The sequence below is a fragment of the Ambystoma mexicanum genome, chromosome 8 (genome assembly GCF_040938575.1).
Source record: "Ambystoma mexicanum isolate Mex_15411 chromosome 8, UKY_AmexF1_1, whole genome shotgun sequence".
NCBI classification, from domain to species: Eukaryota; Metazoa; Chordata; class Amphibia; order Caudata; family Ambystomatidae; genus Ambystoma; species Ambystoma mexicanum.
The window spans coordinates 1,674,427,301-1,674,443,177 of record NC_090929.1 but is presented as its reverse complement, the minus strand read 5'-3'; positions in this window follow the sequence as shown (position 1 = coordinate 1,674,443,177).

Here is a 15,877-nt window from a genome sequence, read left to right as displayed (position 1 = left end):
TTTCCATTGCTCGAGAAAGGAGGAACGAGGCCACAGTATATTCCATGGCCACACATGAATCGGGAAAACCTGAAAAATAAGCTTCCAATGTTGACACCGGGAGCCGGAAAATGGATACATGAGCTAGAAAAAATGACGGGAGGAAACACGTTAGCTATAGGGGATATCAAGGGTCTTTTAATCACCATATTTGGTGAAAGAGCTGACCATATGCGGACACATGCAGGTTATCCTGGAGTAACTACAGTTAATACCGCGCACGACGGAGCACCATTTAACAATTGCAGAGCCGCAGTATGGAAAGCGTTATGATTGCTATATCTGGATACTTCCGACATGGGAGCTATAATGACACGTAAAATGGAGGAGTCGAGGACCCTTTGCTTTACATTCAGAATTTCTAAGAGGCGTGGGTACCGGAAACGCGAGAATCTTGGGGGAAATCTATACCTGTGTTTTACCATATATTATGCCAAGGGCTGCCATATCAGGTACAGAAGCAACTCAAGAAATTGGTAGGAATCGAGGCCAAACTGTGGTCTGAAATACAGTTGACCATAGCGCACTATTGCAGACTGCTGCAGGAAAAGAATCGCAAAAAAGAGGCTGCACGAAAAGCCAAAGTGGCAAAATTAGTGCAGAAAATATTATCAAAATATGCCATTGAAGGGGCAATGATAACTAACACAGATGGATCTAACATACAAATGGTCAATAATCCACAGCAGGTTAATCAGGGCAATAATGTGCTTTACCCCAGAGGGAGAGGATTTAGAGGAAGAGGATGGCAGAGTAATCAGGGAGGTTTTCAAAACAATCAGGGAGGCTTTCAAAACATGCAAAATGGCAATCAGGATATGTCAAATGGGCAAATAATCAGACCACCGCTAATATGTTGGATGTGTGGGATGACCAGGCATCTAACACGCACACGAAGAAGTAAAGGCATGGTGCAAAACGACCAAGGATCAAGAGCAGGTATGGTGAATCCACCTGTGTTTTTACAGCAGGGAGGAAATGGAGTTGCACAGAATCACACGGTGCAACAGCAAACGCTAGGAGCACAGCAAAGCTTACAACCTCAGAACTTGATAAGTTTTCCACAAGGACAGTCTCAACAGTTGCCGATGCAACTGGCACAGACAGTAAGTGCAGGACAGGCTGTGAACTCTGGAATAAGAGCTAACAGTGGTGATGGAGGAAGTCCATTCACGCAAAACGGGACAAAGTTGCATATGGACTAGGACAGCTCACTACGAAACCTGATGTGTTCTATCCTATCAGTGACACCAGACCCTCACCAGGAACCAAGGGTGGATGTCGTTATAGGGGATAAAGAATATTCCTTCTTAGTTGACACAGGTGCAACACGCTTGTGTATACGTGAAGGCAGGTTTTCCTTGTCCGGCAATGCTATAAATACTCAGGGCTTCACAGGAGAAACAAGTCATGTTCCTTTTACAGATACACTTCCAGTCTCTATAGGACAATGTGATATGAATGTACCACTGTTATATTCCAGACAAACCCCAGTAAATATCTTGGGATGAGACCTAATGACAAAGTTAAACAAGACAATCTTGTTCACGGAGAAGGGCATAATATGTTCAACTCCAGGAATGTACTATTTGAACGTATGCTAGAAGATTAGAGCATATGCGGGACATGCAGCTATGAGAGCTACCCCATTAGAGCCAGAAATATTTGTGTATGGAGTGCGTGTGTTAATGGCAGGGCTACCAGGCCTTGCAGACAAAACCATGAGGACCCCAGATGAATTTCTATTTAGGCCAAGAATACCTATGCACGAGGAGAAGGGACAAGTATTTCCCTTGACGATACACATAGCTATAGTGCGAGGGAAAATGGCCTTGATCGATGGTTGCAATGATGAAGGCCGACAATGGTGCACAGTAATCTCCGTTGAAGAAGGGTACAGATTGACTGACGTCACTGATGACAATCTGTTTGACGAGCAAGCAGATGGAGAAGAAACAACAGTTGAGGTAAATCTCACTTTCTGGGTGAAAATGATCAAAAGAGAAGTGCCTCAGTGAATGATGTTGGCACAGAATCGTCCCAAATATTTTGAGGACGACATTGCCTAGGTGCCTGTCTCAGTATGGACCACAAACCCCTATGACGTAGGCTTATTGAAAGAAGTTGGAGAAGTAAGGATTAAATTGAAGCCAGGAGCAATTTTATCCAAAGCACGACAGTATCCCATGTCTAGGGAAGCAGATGAAGGAATTTTCAAGACAATTTCGGCTATGATGGAACAGGGCATCTTACTGACGTCAGAGTCATCATGCAATACCGCAATGTACCCTATCAAAAAAATCAAAGGGAGGGTCTTGGAGACTAGTTCAAGATTTACGCCCGATAAATGATATTGTAGAGGTTGAGTTCCCTTTAGTCCCTAACCCGGCCACAATCCTATGTAATATGAGAAGGAAGTTTTTTCTCCTGGTTATCTTGCTTCAGTGGTTGAAATTATAGTTCTAACACTGTAGTTAATGCAATACATGTTTTGCTTTTATTTGTGCTAGTGCTGGGTTGTTTTCCACATTTAATTGATAAGCATCGTATACACTTAAAGGCAATTGTGCGCCTTGTTTGTCAGCCGACATGTGTTTCGACCCGTGGGTCTTTATCAAGGCTATTATCAAAGGTCTTTAGCCCCCTGTGGAGTCCTAGTCCTGGTATGGGTGCTGTCCTGTAGACAGGCGTGGCTCCTGTTGGGCCCTTATCTGCGGCATATATTCCTAGGTCCGTTCCGAGCAGAGGCTGTTTCCACACCTAGAGCCAACCACGATTCTATCCTATGTAATATACCTGTTGAGGCAAAATATTTCACGGTGATTGACTTGAAAAATGCACAAAGACTCACAAGATTTGACGTCATTTACATTCAGACAGATGCGTCTGAAAAGCATGAGGTTGCCCTGGGGTACTGTGAGTCTCCTTCAATTTTGAACAGAGTCCTGCAGATGGACTTAAGCAATATTGCATTAGAAAGTGTTGTCTTGCACTATGTGGATGCCATCCTAATTTGCAGCACGACAGAGGAAAGATGCAGACGCGATTCTATTCAGCTTTTGACTATATTGGCTGAGAAAGGATATAAAGTTGACAAAGAAAAATTACAATATTGTCAGCAAGAAGTGCTGTACATAGGCCAACTGATCTTGCATGAGGGGAAAAGGGTTACCCCTGAAAGGGCTGAAGCCATACTGAACACAGCTAAGCCACACACAATAAAACAGATGCAGAGTTAGCTCATATACCAAGCCCTTGTTACAGGCTCTAAAGAAGGCACAGGGTGACAAAAGGGAAAATTGAATGGTCTGAGACCTTGGAAAACGGGTTTACTGAACTGAAGCAAGCCATCTGCACTGGGGCAGTTTTAGGGATTCCCAATTATGCAGAGGAATTCTACTTGTTTTCACACACGAATGACAGCGTTATAACGGCAGTGCTCACACAGAGAACCACACTGGGTACAAGCTCCTGGCATACTACAGTGGGAATTTGGACCCAGTGATAAGAGGCCACTTCCCTTGCGAACAGTTCAGCTGCCGCAGCGTTCGCCATAGCGAAAGCTACACCCATTGTGATGGGATGCTCCATGACATTGTACGTCGAGCATGCGCTCTTTGCTATTCTAGAGAAACCAAAGGGTACATTGACATCTCAGAGAGCTTCTGCTTATGAAAACAAAGAATTTGTAATTAGATGGGAACACATTCTTAACAAGTGTTCACTGGACTTGATTTTGCTTACCATTGAAGAATCATCAAAATCTGTCATAACGCTACAACAAGAAATAGAGGAAGTCACAGTACAATTATCAAAACTCAAAACGGCAACTGAATTGAAACAAATCTTGGAGGATACAAATAATAAATTGGATTCCTACAAACAGGACATTGAGCAAAGAAAGATCAGAAAATTTCGCAGTGACACCCTAGATTACGCCAGAGATATCGTCCATTCCTGGCAGGAGTTCTATGCCAATACCAGACCTCAGCCAAGGAGACCACAGAAACCTCATAACACACCAGACAGCAATATGGATAGCAGCAAAGTGCTAAGTGGAGAAATCGATTATAGACCTCATCCTTCAGCAGCATCAACCTCTGCTAATACTCCAGACCAACCAGAGGATACCAGTAATAGACCGACGCCAGAGAATCGACCTGTTCCTTTTTTAGGAAACGGAAAACAAGACGAGGAAAGAAGGAAACTGCGTCAAAAAAAGAAATAGATGAACATTTGGTCATCAATATATCATCCAAACCGCTGACTTCTGCTCAAATTCAGACACTCAACCTAGGAATATCCTTCATTCCAACAAATTCTACCTCGTTCTTCGAAGAAGAAGTGAACTTGTTTAAACTCATACGGAAAATGGAATTGAAGGTATTCTTTAACAACATAGAGGAGAATATACGATCTAAAGACACGCCAAGATATCTGGAGTTAAAGAACAAGAGTACATTCCATCCCCAAGTCAATCACCCTCTCATTAACCTGTTTAAACAAAGAACTATGAAAGATTTGAAACGTCTGAAATACGCCCAGCCTAGGAAATGCAATATCAGGAAACACCAACTGAAATTAATAAAACAACTAGCAGAAGATACCACGTTGACACTAAAACAGGCAGACAAAGGTGGAGCACTCATCCTGATGGATACCTCACTCTATGACAAAGGATGTCGAAAACTACTGGAAGATTTGCGGACTTATAAACCACTAGACAACGACCCAGTCATGGGAATTATCTCAATTATACAGACAACTGTGGACAAGGCTGAAACTATGAATTGGATCTCCGAAAAAACAGCAGAATACCTTATTCAAAAACATCCCGTCACGCCGGTGTTCTATGGACTCCCAAAATCCATAAAAATTTGAATGATCCACCATTCCGTCCTATTGTCGCTGGGACAGACAGCATTTTCCAACCGCTTGCCATCTACTTAGATACTGCTCTTCAACCGGCAGTTCAATCGATCAACACATATCTTAAAGACACCACTCACTTCCTGAGGAGCTTACAAGCACTACAGTTGGAGGATGAGACTGTACTTATGTTTACAATGGATGTAAATAGTTTATACACTTCCATCCCTCATTCGAAAGGTATAGAAGCCATGGAGTGGTTCCTACTGACTCACAGAGATGTGAACATCAACAAAGTCTTTGCACTAGAACTGCTACATATCATACTTTACAACAATTATTTCAGGTACAAACGGACAATACTATTTTCAAATCTCAGGTACTTCTATGGGGTCGTCAGTAGCCCCATCCTATGCCAACATTTTTATGTACCACTTTGAAAAAACACACGTACTGGACAACCTCAGATGGCAGAATAAGATACAAACCTGGCTACGATACATCGACGACATATTTGGAATTTGGAAAGGTACAGAAGCGGAACTACTTGAATTCTGGAACTACCTTAACACCTGTAACCAAAGAATTGGCTTTACAATGGATATCGGTAAACCTACGGTTAATTTCCTAGATGTCACAGTGGAATATACTGGCACGCATTTGAAAACTAAGATGTTCCGTAAACCCACAGATGTGAACAGTTGTCTGCATCATGCAAGCCATCACCCTAAACATCTCAAAGACAATTTACCATACAGTCAGTTGTTAAGACTCAAAAGAATTACCTCTGAAACTGACACACTACAAGAAGAATACAATACCATGAAGAAAAGGTTCTTAGATAGAGGATTTCCTCCAGAGATTATCGACAAAGCCATCATACGCACTGAGACACATGACAGAAATGTACTCTTACAGGCCAATCGAGAGAAAGAAGAAAAAAATCTGATACATACGCTCAAATATTCAAGCCAAAGTTTCCAAATTAAGAGAATCATCCATAAAAACTGGAACTTGATTAAATCAGATGAAACCTTATCCAACTTATTTCCAGATCCCCCAATGATGGCCTATAAACATGGAAAGAACTTCAGAGACCAATTGATAAGAGCGGAAAGGAGCAAATCAACAAGACAGGAGACCCTAAGTAAAACAAAATTTGGCACTTTTGCTTGCCTACATTTCCAGCATTGTAATAACCTAATTAAAGGAGACCACATCCGTCACCCGCATACTGGTAAAAAAATCATGTTGAAGCACTTCGCAACATGTGACACCAAAAATGTCATCTAAGCAATTTGGTGTCCTTGCAGGAAATACTAGGTCAGCAAGACAAACAGAAGGGCAGAGGATAGATGGACGGAACACAAATCGTGCATCAGGACACAGAACATAAAATCACTAGTCTTCAGACATTTCCGTGACTCAAGACACAATGTCTGTCAAATGCGATTAGTGATTCTGGAGGTTCTACACCCCCTCAGCCGGGGAGGTAATGTACCTAAACTATTGGCCCAGAGAGAACTGTTCTGGATAAATAAACTTGATGCAATGACCCCACTGGGCCTTAATGAGGACTATTATTTAGGTCCATTTCTGTAAACATCGCTATTTTTCACATTCACACAATGCTTGCCTTAATAACTGATAATTTGTTTCTAGGATTCCCTGATTATAACAACTTTTAGGATGGTATTGACAATAGATTGTACACCCTTCCGTTTTTGGGTTAGACAATTTGTACAGGTGTCTGTTCTTCCTTTTCGTTGAAATGTTGATATGTAAAAGTTGGATATTCTGGATAGTCAACATTAAATCACAACAATGCTCTCCAGTGTACTTGGATTGTTTTTATTGTAATGATCAAACCATTGTTCTTATCTTTTTCATTAATGCAACTTTAGCCGTTTACACCATTATTTAGTGGCCGTAGGCTGTTGAAGTTTGACATGCAACATAATACCTTTTAGATTACGTCTCTTCATTCTCTTCATAGACACACAGTGACCTGAATAGCGCGTGACAACAGTTGTGTTATCACGTCTCGTCTAGTTACCTTCATATTGATTACAGGGTGTCGGGTGACGTGTCATTGACGCCGCCCGCGCACACGTATTCCTGACATTACGCCGCTCGCGCGCGAGTGACGTCATGGTTGTTGTGACGCCGCTCGCGCATGCGCGAGTGGCATCACGGCTCCATCATTGAGTATAAATAAACAGTCCGTGGCAGATGCGGTCTAAGAGCTGGGCTTCCTGACCGCAATCCTGCCGTAGACTGTTGCTTCTTCTATCATCTAATTGAAAGTAAGTTCTCTTTCACATCATAGGGCTATTACTTAAGCCTAGATGGACTGCAGGCACTTATGCTCTTATTCTCCCATAGGAGAACAGAGCTTCCTGACTAGACTACCTTCAGCAACCACTGCTCTCTCCGTGGACTTCTATCCACTATCTTACCGGAAGAAGGGTGAGTTCTCCTTCTCCCCATCTCTTCCCTCCTTTATATTCAGGCTCTATTTATTTATTTGAATTTTTTCTAGGCATTATTATGTCTCAAGATAGCATATCCATGTAAATTAAAGGTTCTTAATGTGTAGAAATCTTGTTAAAACTACATTATTCTCAATCTTGGTCTCACATGACATAATATTTCGGTACCAAATGTACAACATGAATCAAATCATTGCACTCTTAACAATTGTACCCTAGCAAGGTCAGGTTCATTGAGGAACTTGTAAGGGGATGCCCCTCTTTAAGAATTGTCTCTTTTTTTTATAAAAAGTGATTTAACTTGGTTAATTATTCTTCTTTTGACCTTCTGTAAAAAGTAATTAATGCTTGATTAATTATTTGTAGATTAAAGTGAAAGAATTATTGAAGATTTATGCCCCTAATGAAGAGAATATGAATCTCGAAACGCGTTGGGCCAACCTGAAAATAATAAAAAAGGAGAAGACATCTTTTCGTCCAAAAACTAACAGAATTATTGTATGTCATTCTTTGGATGTATTGAACTACATATCACTGTCATTCTAAAAATTGTATACACTGTATGTGTGTAAAATATACAAAAAGTCTTCTTGAAACTAGTCAGACCTGTTTTTACATCTCTTTAGGCTTATTGCCTCATTGACAGTGTGCAGGGGACGCAGCTTTCCAAGATTTGGATTTCTTCTGTTCTCTAGTATATTTCAGCCTAGATACCAAGGCTGAGTCTTTCTCCCCTGCACCTCAAATTCTTGTCTGAAGTTATTTATCATTAAGCATTATAAAAGATCTGTCTTTAATTGTCATTAACAATTTAGTGTGCAAGTGCATTTCAGCATCTTGGTTAAAAAAGAAATAATTGCCAGACTTTTGCCCACTCAATTTGTGCAGATGAAGAGGCCCGCACCATGGATTGAGGTACCTGAGAATCTTCCAGCAAGAAGAAGCCATACGGATGCGTTCAAGGACGTAGTTATAACAAACTACATGAGAACCTTGAGAATCAAGAGAAGCATACAAGGAGATGGCAGTGAGCTAAACGACTACTTGGACAGCACAGCACATTTGGGAAATAACATATGGTACCAGCATATGAAAGAAGTTGGAAGACATAATCAGAGGGGGAATGCTTTCTTTGTGCACTCCTACCTTACAGCATGGGGTAGTCAAAGATCTTTGTAGCTGTAGAAATTGATGTCCAGACAGCACACCGTCTATCACACGTAGCCAGTTCATGGGAAGTGATGCCTCACTGAAATGGGCAACTGAAGCAACTCATCTAAATGAAGACGATTATGTCAAGGACATAAAGACAAGAAACAATGGAAATACAAAACACAATGTGATCAGATCAGAAGCCTGGAGTTAAAGGAGCAAAAATCAGAAGAGAAACAAATCACAAACTGAACGTTCAAGGGAAGACGCCAGAGGCTCGAAAGTGGAATAACAGAGGCCAAATGCAAATTTGGGGAACAGTGCTTTCACCAGATGGATAGGAGAAAGGAGTAGTGATATGCAGGGCATGGATGGTGTTTGGTCACTACAAGCCCACCATCAACATAATACGAAATGGATGCAAGCCATTATGGCCAAAACTTGCTAGACTATTGACATGGGTCGAGGACAGAGAAGGACCCTTGTAGATAGTGCCATTGGAAAGCCAAATATTCTGCTTCAGGAGTAATGGCACTAGGAAGATGGGAGAGAATCAGAACTGTGGACAAGTTTTTGATGCTCCAGGAATGGTACACAGTACTGCAGTGATCATGGATCATTATTGGGCATGTGGATCCAAAGCATATATCAGATTGCTGAGAAACTGGGGAGGTATATGCACAATAGTGAATGTCCACGTTCCTGCATTGGTGATTTCCGAAAGTGACCTGAATATTGACAGTTTCCCAAAAGCAGATGCTCACCTGAGGAAGAGAGATCTGTGGAATTGATGAACCGAATGACGGGAGAGAAATACTTTTCTGACAAATCCATAGAAGCTTTTGATGCGATTCCATATGAACATAGGTTATTCAGTCAGACTTCTTCAGTGTTCACAACAATTTTCATGCCAAGAATTCAGGTTGGAGCAAATACTAAATGGTTGCAGATAACCAGATGGGAGTTATTGCAGACCATCAACATGGCCATAAAGGGATTCAACGCAATCAAGGAAGAGTTCAGAGCGATTCGAAAAATGACTCTCCAGAACATATATGTCCTTGATATGATCACAGCCATGGATGGAGGTGTTTGTGCAAAAATCAGAGAAACATGTTGCACATTTATACCTTCTCATGACGAAGAAAATGGAACTCTAACAGAGGCCATAGTTATGCTGACGAAACTACAGAACCAAATGATTGAGGAAACTGACAAAGTGGACAATGACAGTTGGTTTGTATCACTATCTTCATTGGTCTGCAATGGATGGCAGACACATTCAAATGCCTAGGAGCCCTGCTAGTGATGATATTGCTCAGATTCTGTGTTATCAAGATCATACTCTCTCAATATCAGAAAACTGTGGAAAAGGCCATAGGGATGAAGATCATGATTGATGTCGAACCAGGGTGGAAGCCCAAAGACTGACTGATGAAGAAATAAGAGACTTTGTGAAAGCCAGCATTGATGCACCAGAAGGAACACAGTTTCGATATCCCAGGAAACATCGAAATTATGTGGGAAGATGGATCTATTGCAGCCCAAATGGACAGTGTCAACTAATGACGTGGAACAAAGATGAACCCGAATACTGTGATGATGACATGGCCCAAGTACCTGTCACAGTATGGACTGCAGGGCCTTATGACGTAGGCCTCCTGAAAGGGGCAGGAGAAGTGAAAATTAAACTGAAACCAGGGGCAATTTTACCTAGAGCACGACAATATCCCATGTCCAGAGAAGCGGATGAAGGGATTGCGAAGACAATTTCCGCGATGATGGAGCAGGGCATCCTGCTGACGTCAGAATCACCCTGTAACACTGTCATTTACCCCGTCAAGAAATCAAAGGGAGGGTCTTGGCATTTAATCCAAGATTTAAGAGCATTAAACAATATTGTTGAAGCCGAGTTCCCTCTAGTCCCTAATCCATCTACAATCCTATGCAACATATCCACTGAGGCAAAATATTTCACGGTGATTGACTTGAAAAATGTGTTCTTCTCAATCCCGTTGCACCGTGACTCACAAGATCTGAAGTCATTTACTTTTAGACAAATGCACCTGAAAAGCACGAGGTTGCCACGGGGGTATTGTGAGTCTCCATCCATTTTCAACAGAGTCCTACAGATGGACCTAAGCAATATTGCAGTAGACAGTGTTGTTTGCAGTATCTAGATGACATTCTTATCTGCAGCACCACTGAAGAGCAATGCAGGCGCGATTCTGTCCAGCTACTGACTATATTGGCTGAGAAAGGATATAAAGTTGACAAGGAAAAGCTACAATACTGTCACCAAGAGGTGCTGTACACAGGTCAGCTAATCTCACAGGAAGGGAAAAAGGTAACTCCCGAAAGGGCTGAAGCTATCATGAAGCTATCATGAACACAGCTAAGCCGCTCACAATAAAGCAAATGCAGAGCTTCCTAGGCCTGTGCAATTACATCAGAGCATGGGTCTTCGATTACCGCAAATCTCTAAAAACCCATATCTTCAAATAAACTCTACATGTTCAAACCCCAGCCGGAATAATCTTTGTAGTTCCCTCCCGTCTCAGATGTACGTCATTACTGTTTGTCTATCGTGTTCCTATCTCTGCGCCCCGAGGCTCGCGAGCTACCGGCGCACTACAAATATTAAATAAATAAAAAAATAAAAATAAAGATTACAGCTCCTATACCAAGCCCTTGCTTCAGGCCCTAAGGAAGGCACAGGCAACAAAGGAAAAGATTGAATGGACTGAGACAATGGAGAAGGGGTTTGCAGAACTCAAGCGGGCGATTTGTAAGGCCCCAGTTCTAGGGATTCCTAATTATGCAGAGGAATTCTACCTGTTCTCACACACTGATGGCAACGTTATGACGGTAGTACTCGCTCAGTGAACCACGCTGGGGTACAAACCCTTGGCGTACTACAGTGGGAGTCTGGTCCCGGTTATGAGAGGTCACTTCCCGTGCCAACAAAATTTAGCTGCCACCGCATTCGCAATGGAGAAGGGGTCAACAATTGTAATGGGATGCTCCATGATGTTATTCGTCGAGCACTCATTATTCGCCATTTTAGAGAAACCAAAGGGCACACTGACATCGCAGAGAGCGTCTGCCTACGAGGTGATTATCTCAAACCCCTCGATCAAAATAATTTGATGTGAAACTGTAAACCCAGCTACATTCATAGCTGAGCCAGTCACAGAGGGAGAACCTCTACACGACTGCGCAAACTATGAGGAATTCTATGATGAAATCCCAAGGGTAAAGAAAAATGCGCTGGCGGGTGGTGAGATCGTGTTCATTGACAGTTCATCAAGAATTGACCAAGAGGATGGACAAAGAAACACAGGCAGGGCTGTGGTAAAACACATAGCAAATGGTTAGTTTCGTCAGTGCACAAATACCATCTTACTATTCAGCACAAGCTGCAGAACTATTGGCGTTGATACTCGCCATTGAAAATCATGCAGATCAGGAAGTAACGGTGTACAGTGACTCCGCCTATGTGATGTCTACAGTGCCACCAGGACTAGCACGTTGGAAAAGGAGGGGCTACCTCCGAGCGGACGGCACGCCAGTGCAACAGGCAGCCTTATTGGACCGGTTGATAAAGGCACTACAGCTCCCAGTGGGCATAGTGGTCGTGAAATGTGCCGTCCACACCAAAGGGACGGATTTCGTGTCACGTGGAAACCATGAAGCGGACACGGAAGCCAAGCGTATGGTATCCAAGAATGAAACAATCATGCTGGTGGCACGTACCCATGAGCGTATGATGGTAGCGCGAGCCACTCCGGAAGCCTATAGCAATATGGGACAGACTCAACTGATGGAGCTCCAAGGGGAGGCACCCCAGGAAGAGAAGAATCTATGGAATCGTCGAGGGTGTTCTTTAAACCCCTCTGACGGGTTGTAGAGGCAAGACAGCACTGGTAAACTAGTAATGCCTGTCACTCTACTAAAGATAGCATTGGAGCAATTACATTACCCTATTGGTGAACTGCATAATCTGCCAGCAATTCACTGCTGGGCACACATTAAAAGTAGTAAGAGGAGTCATCCCCCGGCCCAATGGGGCTTTTCAGCAGTTGCATATCGATTATGTCCACATGATTCAAGTGTGCAGCGGGTACAGGTACTTAATTGTAGTGGTGTGTCCATTCTCTAGATGGATAGAAGCAGTACATACCCAGACTTAACCTGTGCTGCTACATTTCTGGTGAGGGAAGTGTTCCCTAGATGGGGGGTGTGTGAGGTAATGAGGTCAGATAACGGGGCTCACTTTGTTAAAGCAATATTTGAGCAGATCAGTTTGTTGCTTGGTATAAAGCACAAGTACTCGTCGGCGTATCATCCTGAGGGCAATGGCATATGTGAGAGGCTCAACGGCTTGTTAAAAGAAAGGATAGCCAAGTTGAAACTCACTTTAAAAAAGGGATGGCTGCACTGTCTACCACTGGCACTGTGTGCGCTTCGGAACCAGCCAGGTTACGACCATCATCTCACGCCGCACGAGATAGTCACGGACAGAAGAATGAGGACCCCCTTTACCCCCTGAGATAGAGCTAGATGTGATGCCCAGCCAACTAGGGAGGTCCTGGGGACCGAAATGCAGGAATATTTGAACTGCATGACATCGAGCCTTTCTGTCGTTTCAGACCAACTGCAGCGACGGCGAAAAGGGTGCAGCACAGCACAAAACACAACAGGAGGTGCTGAAACAGACAAAGTTCCAGGTCTATGTGTGCCCCTCATATTCCCTGGTGATGCAGTGCTGATCAAAAATCACACAAGGAAAATGTGGGACGAGCCAAGATTTAATGGCCCTTTCATCGTGGAGGACTGCACTCCTTCAGCCATCAAGCTACAGGCCAGGAGGGCATGGCTCTTCCTGAATGACATTAAACCACATATCGGAGAGAGCCCTCCAGCTGCACCTCACTGTGAAGAAACCACAGACAACGGGGAAGAACCTCAGCACGTGCACACAAGATCCATGACGAGGAAGAAGGAGGCATGAGCAGCAAAATCAAAGCAAAGGAACTCTGTTTCAAAATTGGGGCTTTCAAAACTGGACATTTCCTCAAAAAAAAAGAGACAGGCAATAAAGGACAATGATACAGACACTCTGTGAATCGCAAGTTGCAGGGTGAAGAAAAGAACTGCACATACAAAACCGCAACAACGTTGATATCACGCACATTTGAATCAAGTCACACTCAAGCATTATAAAGAATCAATGCCCTGATAGGCTGCAACAAGACTTTTCTCTGAAAGCAAACAACAGTATCCTGAAGCAGCCCACACCAAGACTTTTGGTTACAGAACTTATGGTATCCCCCAGCAGAAATATCACAAGGCATGTACTGCCCTGCTTTCGATTAGTATTAGAGACATATCCGGCACTTGTAGGGAGAAAAACCAGTATCCCAGACTTCATTCAAGATCCTGCTAACAGGAAGGTAATTCGGCAACTACTGACTGTCCTCGCAGAGGCCTTCGCCGAGTTGCCTGAGTACGGTGAATAAGGACACAGATGCTTCCACCACAAGTGGTCATCGATGAACTGACATACACGCTGTTCTTTCGCATCATAGAGGAGTGCCCAGGACTCATCGGGAGAACCATGGATACCCTAACGTTCATCAGAGATCCAAGAAACAATGAATATCTGAACCAACTGTGAATCAAGCTAAACTACGTTGTTGCAATCCATGCAGCAGGAAAGTGCAGAGACTGTTCACGTCGAAAGAAAGGCCTGTGATCCAGAACCCAGCAAAGCAGGACAAATGTCCCTGTCACCCGGGGACAGCCATCTGGCACATAATGTGCTATTTTGTTTAGTCACTGACTTTCCAGAAATGGTGGGGAGACCTGCCGATGTCATCACCTTTATCAGTGATCCGGCCAATGTTGCACATATGGGCACACTCCTCCACGGCATCATGCGCCAAGTGGAACTATCCAACTTCCAGAGAGAGTATCTGAGGAGATTCCAGTGAGACTTTCCGCTGAGGGACAGATCCAGGAGACAGAGACACAGTTTTTCATCTTTCCACAGAGGGACAGATCCAGGAGACAGAGACACAGTTCTTCATCTTTCCGCCGAGGGACAGATCGAGGAGAGCATAGACGAGAACTTCACCGTCTTGTTTTTTCTATTTTTATTTCTTATTTTTTCATGTTTATTTTTATTTTTATTTTTACAACATTTTATTTTTGTGTAATTTTTAGTAGTACCATCTTTCCATTCCTTCGCATTGAACAGGTTCCAGCAAATTCGAGGAGTGCACTGGGATCTTACCTATTGTAGATATGCATAATGAATGTGACTCACCAAAGATGTTAGCCTAACCTTTTCCCATTGTCTAGGAAGGGAACTGTATCCCATAACCAGAGACTACCGTCATCACCCGCAAGAGAGGGGACACTTGAGAAGCGCTTGACACGTTATTGTTACGAACTTTTGAGAAACAAGATCAGAGTAAGTGAAAAGGAATGAACACAGACAACAGACTTATGTTCGAAATGGGGGCCCAGAACAGTAACCTAGTCCTCCCACAGGCGGAGGGGCGCCCCCACTTCCCTGGAAGAAAATGCTGCAAGTTGTCCTATCGAAAGATAATGTGCATATGTATAGTGATTATTATTGTTTTCCTGTCATTGACCATCAGAACCGCATTCTTTATTGGTGCACGAAGCGTTCCAATTTCAGTGCACCCACCGGATAATGTGCGCATAAGCCCCACGAAAGCACCCAGACCCTACATAGTTATTCCAGTTCCAAGAAAACCTGATGGTAAAGTTAACGAATTAAAATTGAATGTAATTAACAGTGATTCATACACATTTGAGGTAAAGAATGAAGAAAAACGCTGGAGACAGGGTCAGCACGGAATGAATGAAAACGTAGCACTGACCTTGGCACACACCCACACACAGGAGACACACAAACCAGGGCAAGTGTCAATGGCTATAGAATCTCGAACAAAAGCAACAGGGGGTGCAAGACTGCCTACCGAACAACCAGTCCCAGAAAACAGTGGAAGTGACCAAGAATAAGTAAGCGAAAGGCCAATTAAAGAAGAGATATCAAAGGCACTCAAAAAGACTGAAGCAGCCACAAGAGAATTCACAGGAAAAACACAAATATTGATAGAGCATTTATTCCAGTTTATAGTTAGAGCAAAGAAACTACACGAGGAACTGAAAGACAAACACGCAAAAGCTGTAATAACAAGCACACTGGTTCCAACGCAAGGAACAAGCACCATGCCCACGACGCAGCCACGCGTTGGGCAGGTGGTGAGCCAATGGTGGTTAAAGGAGAT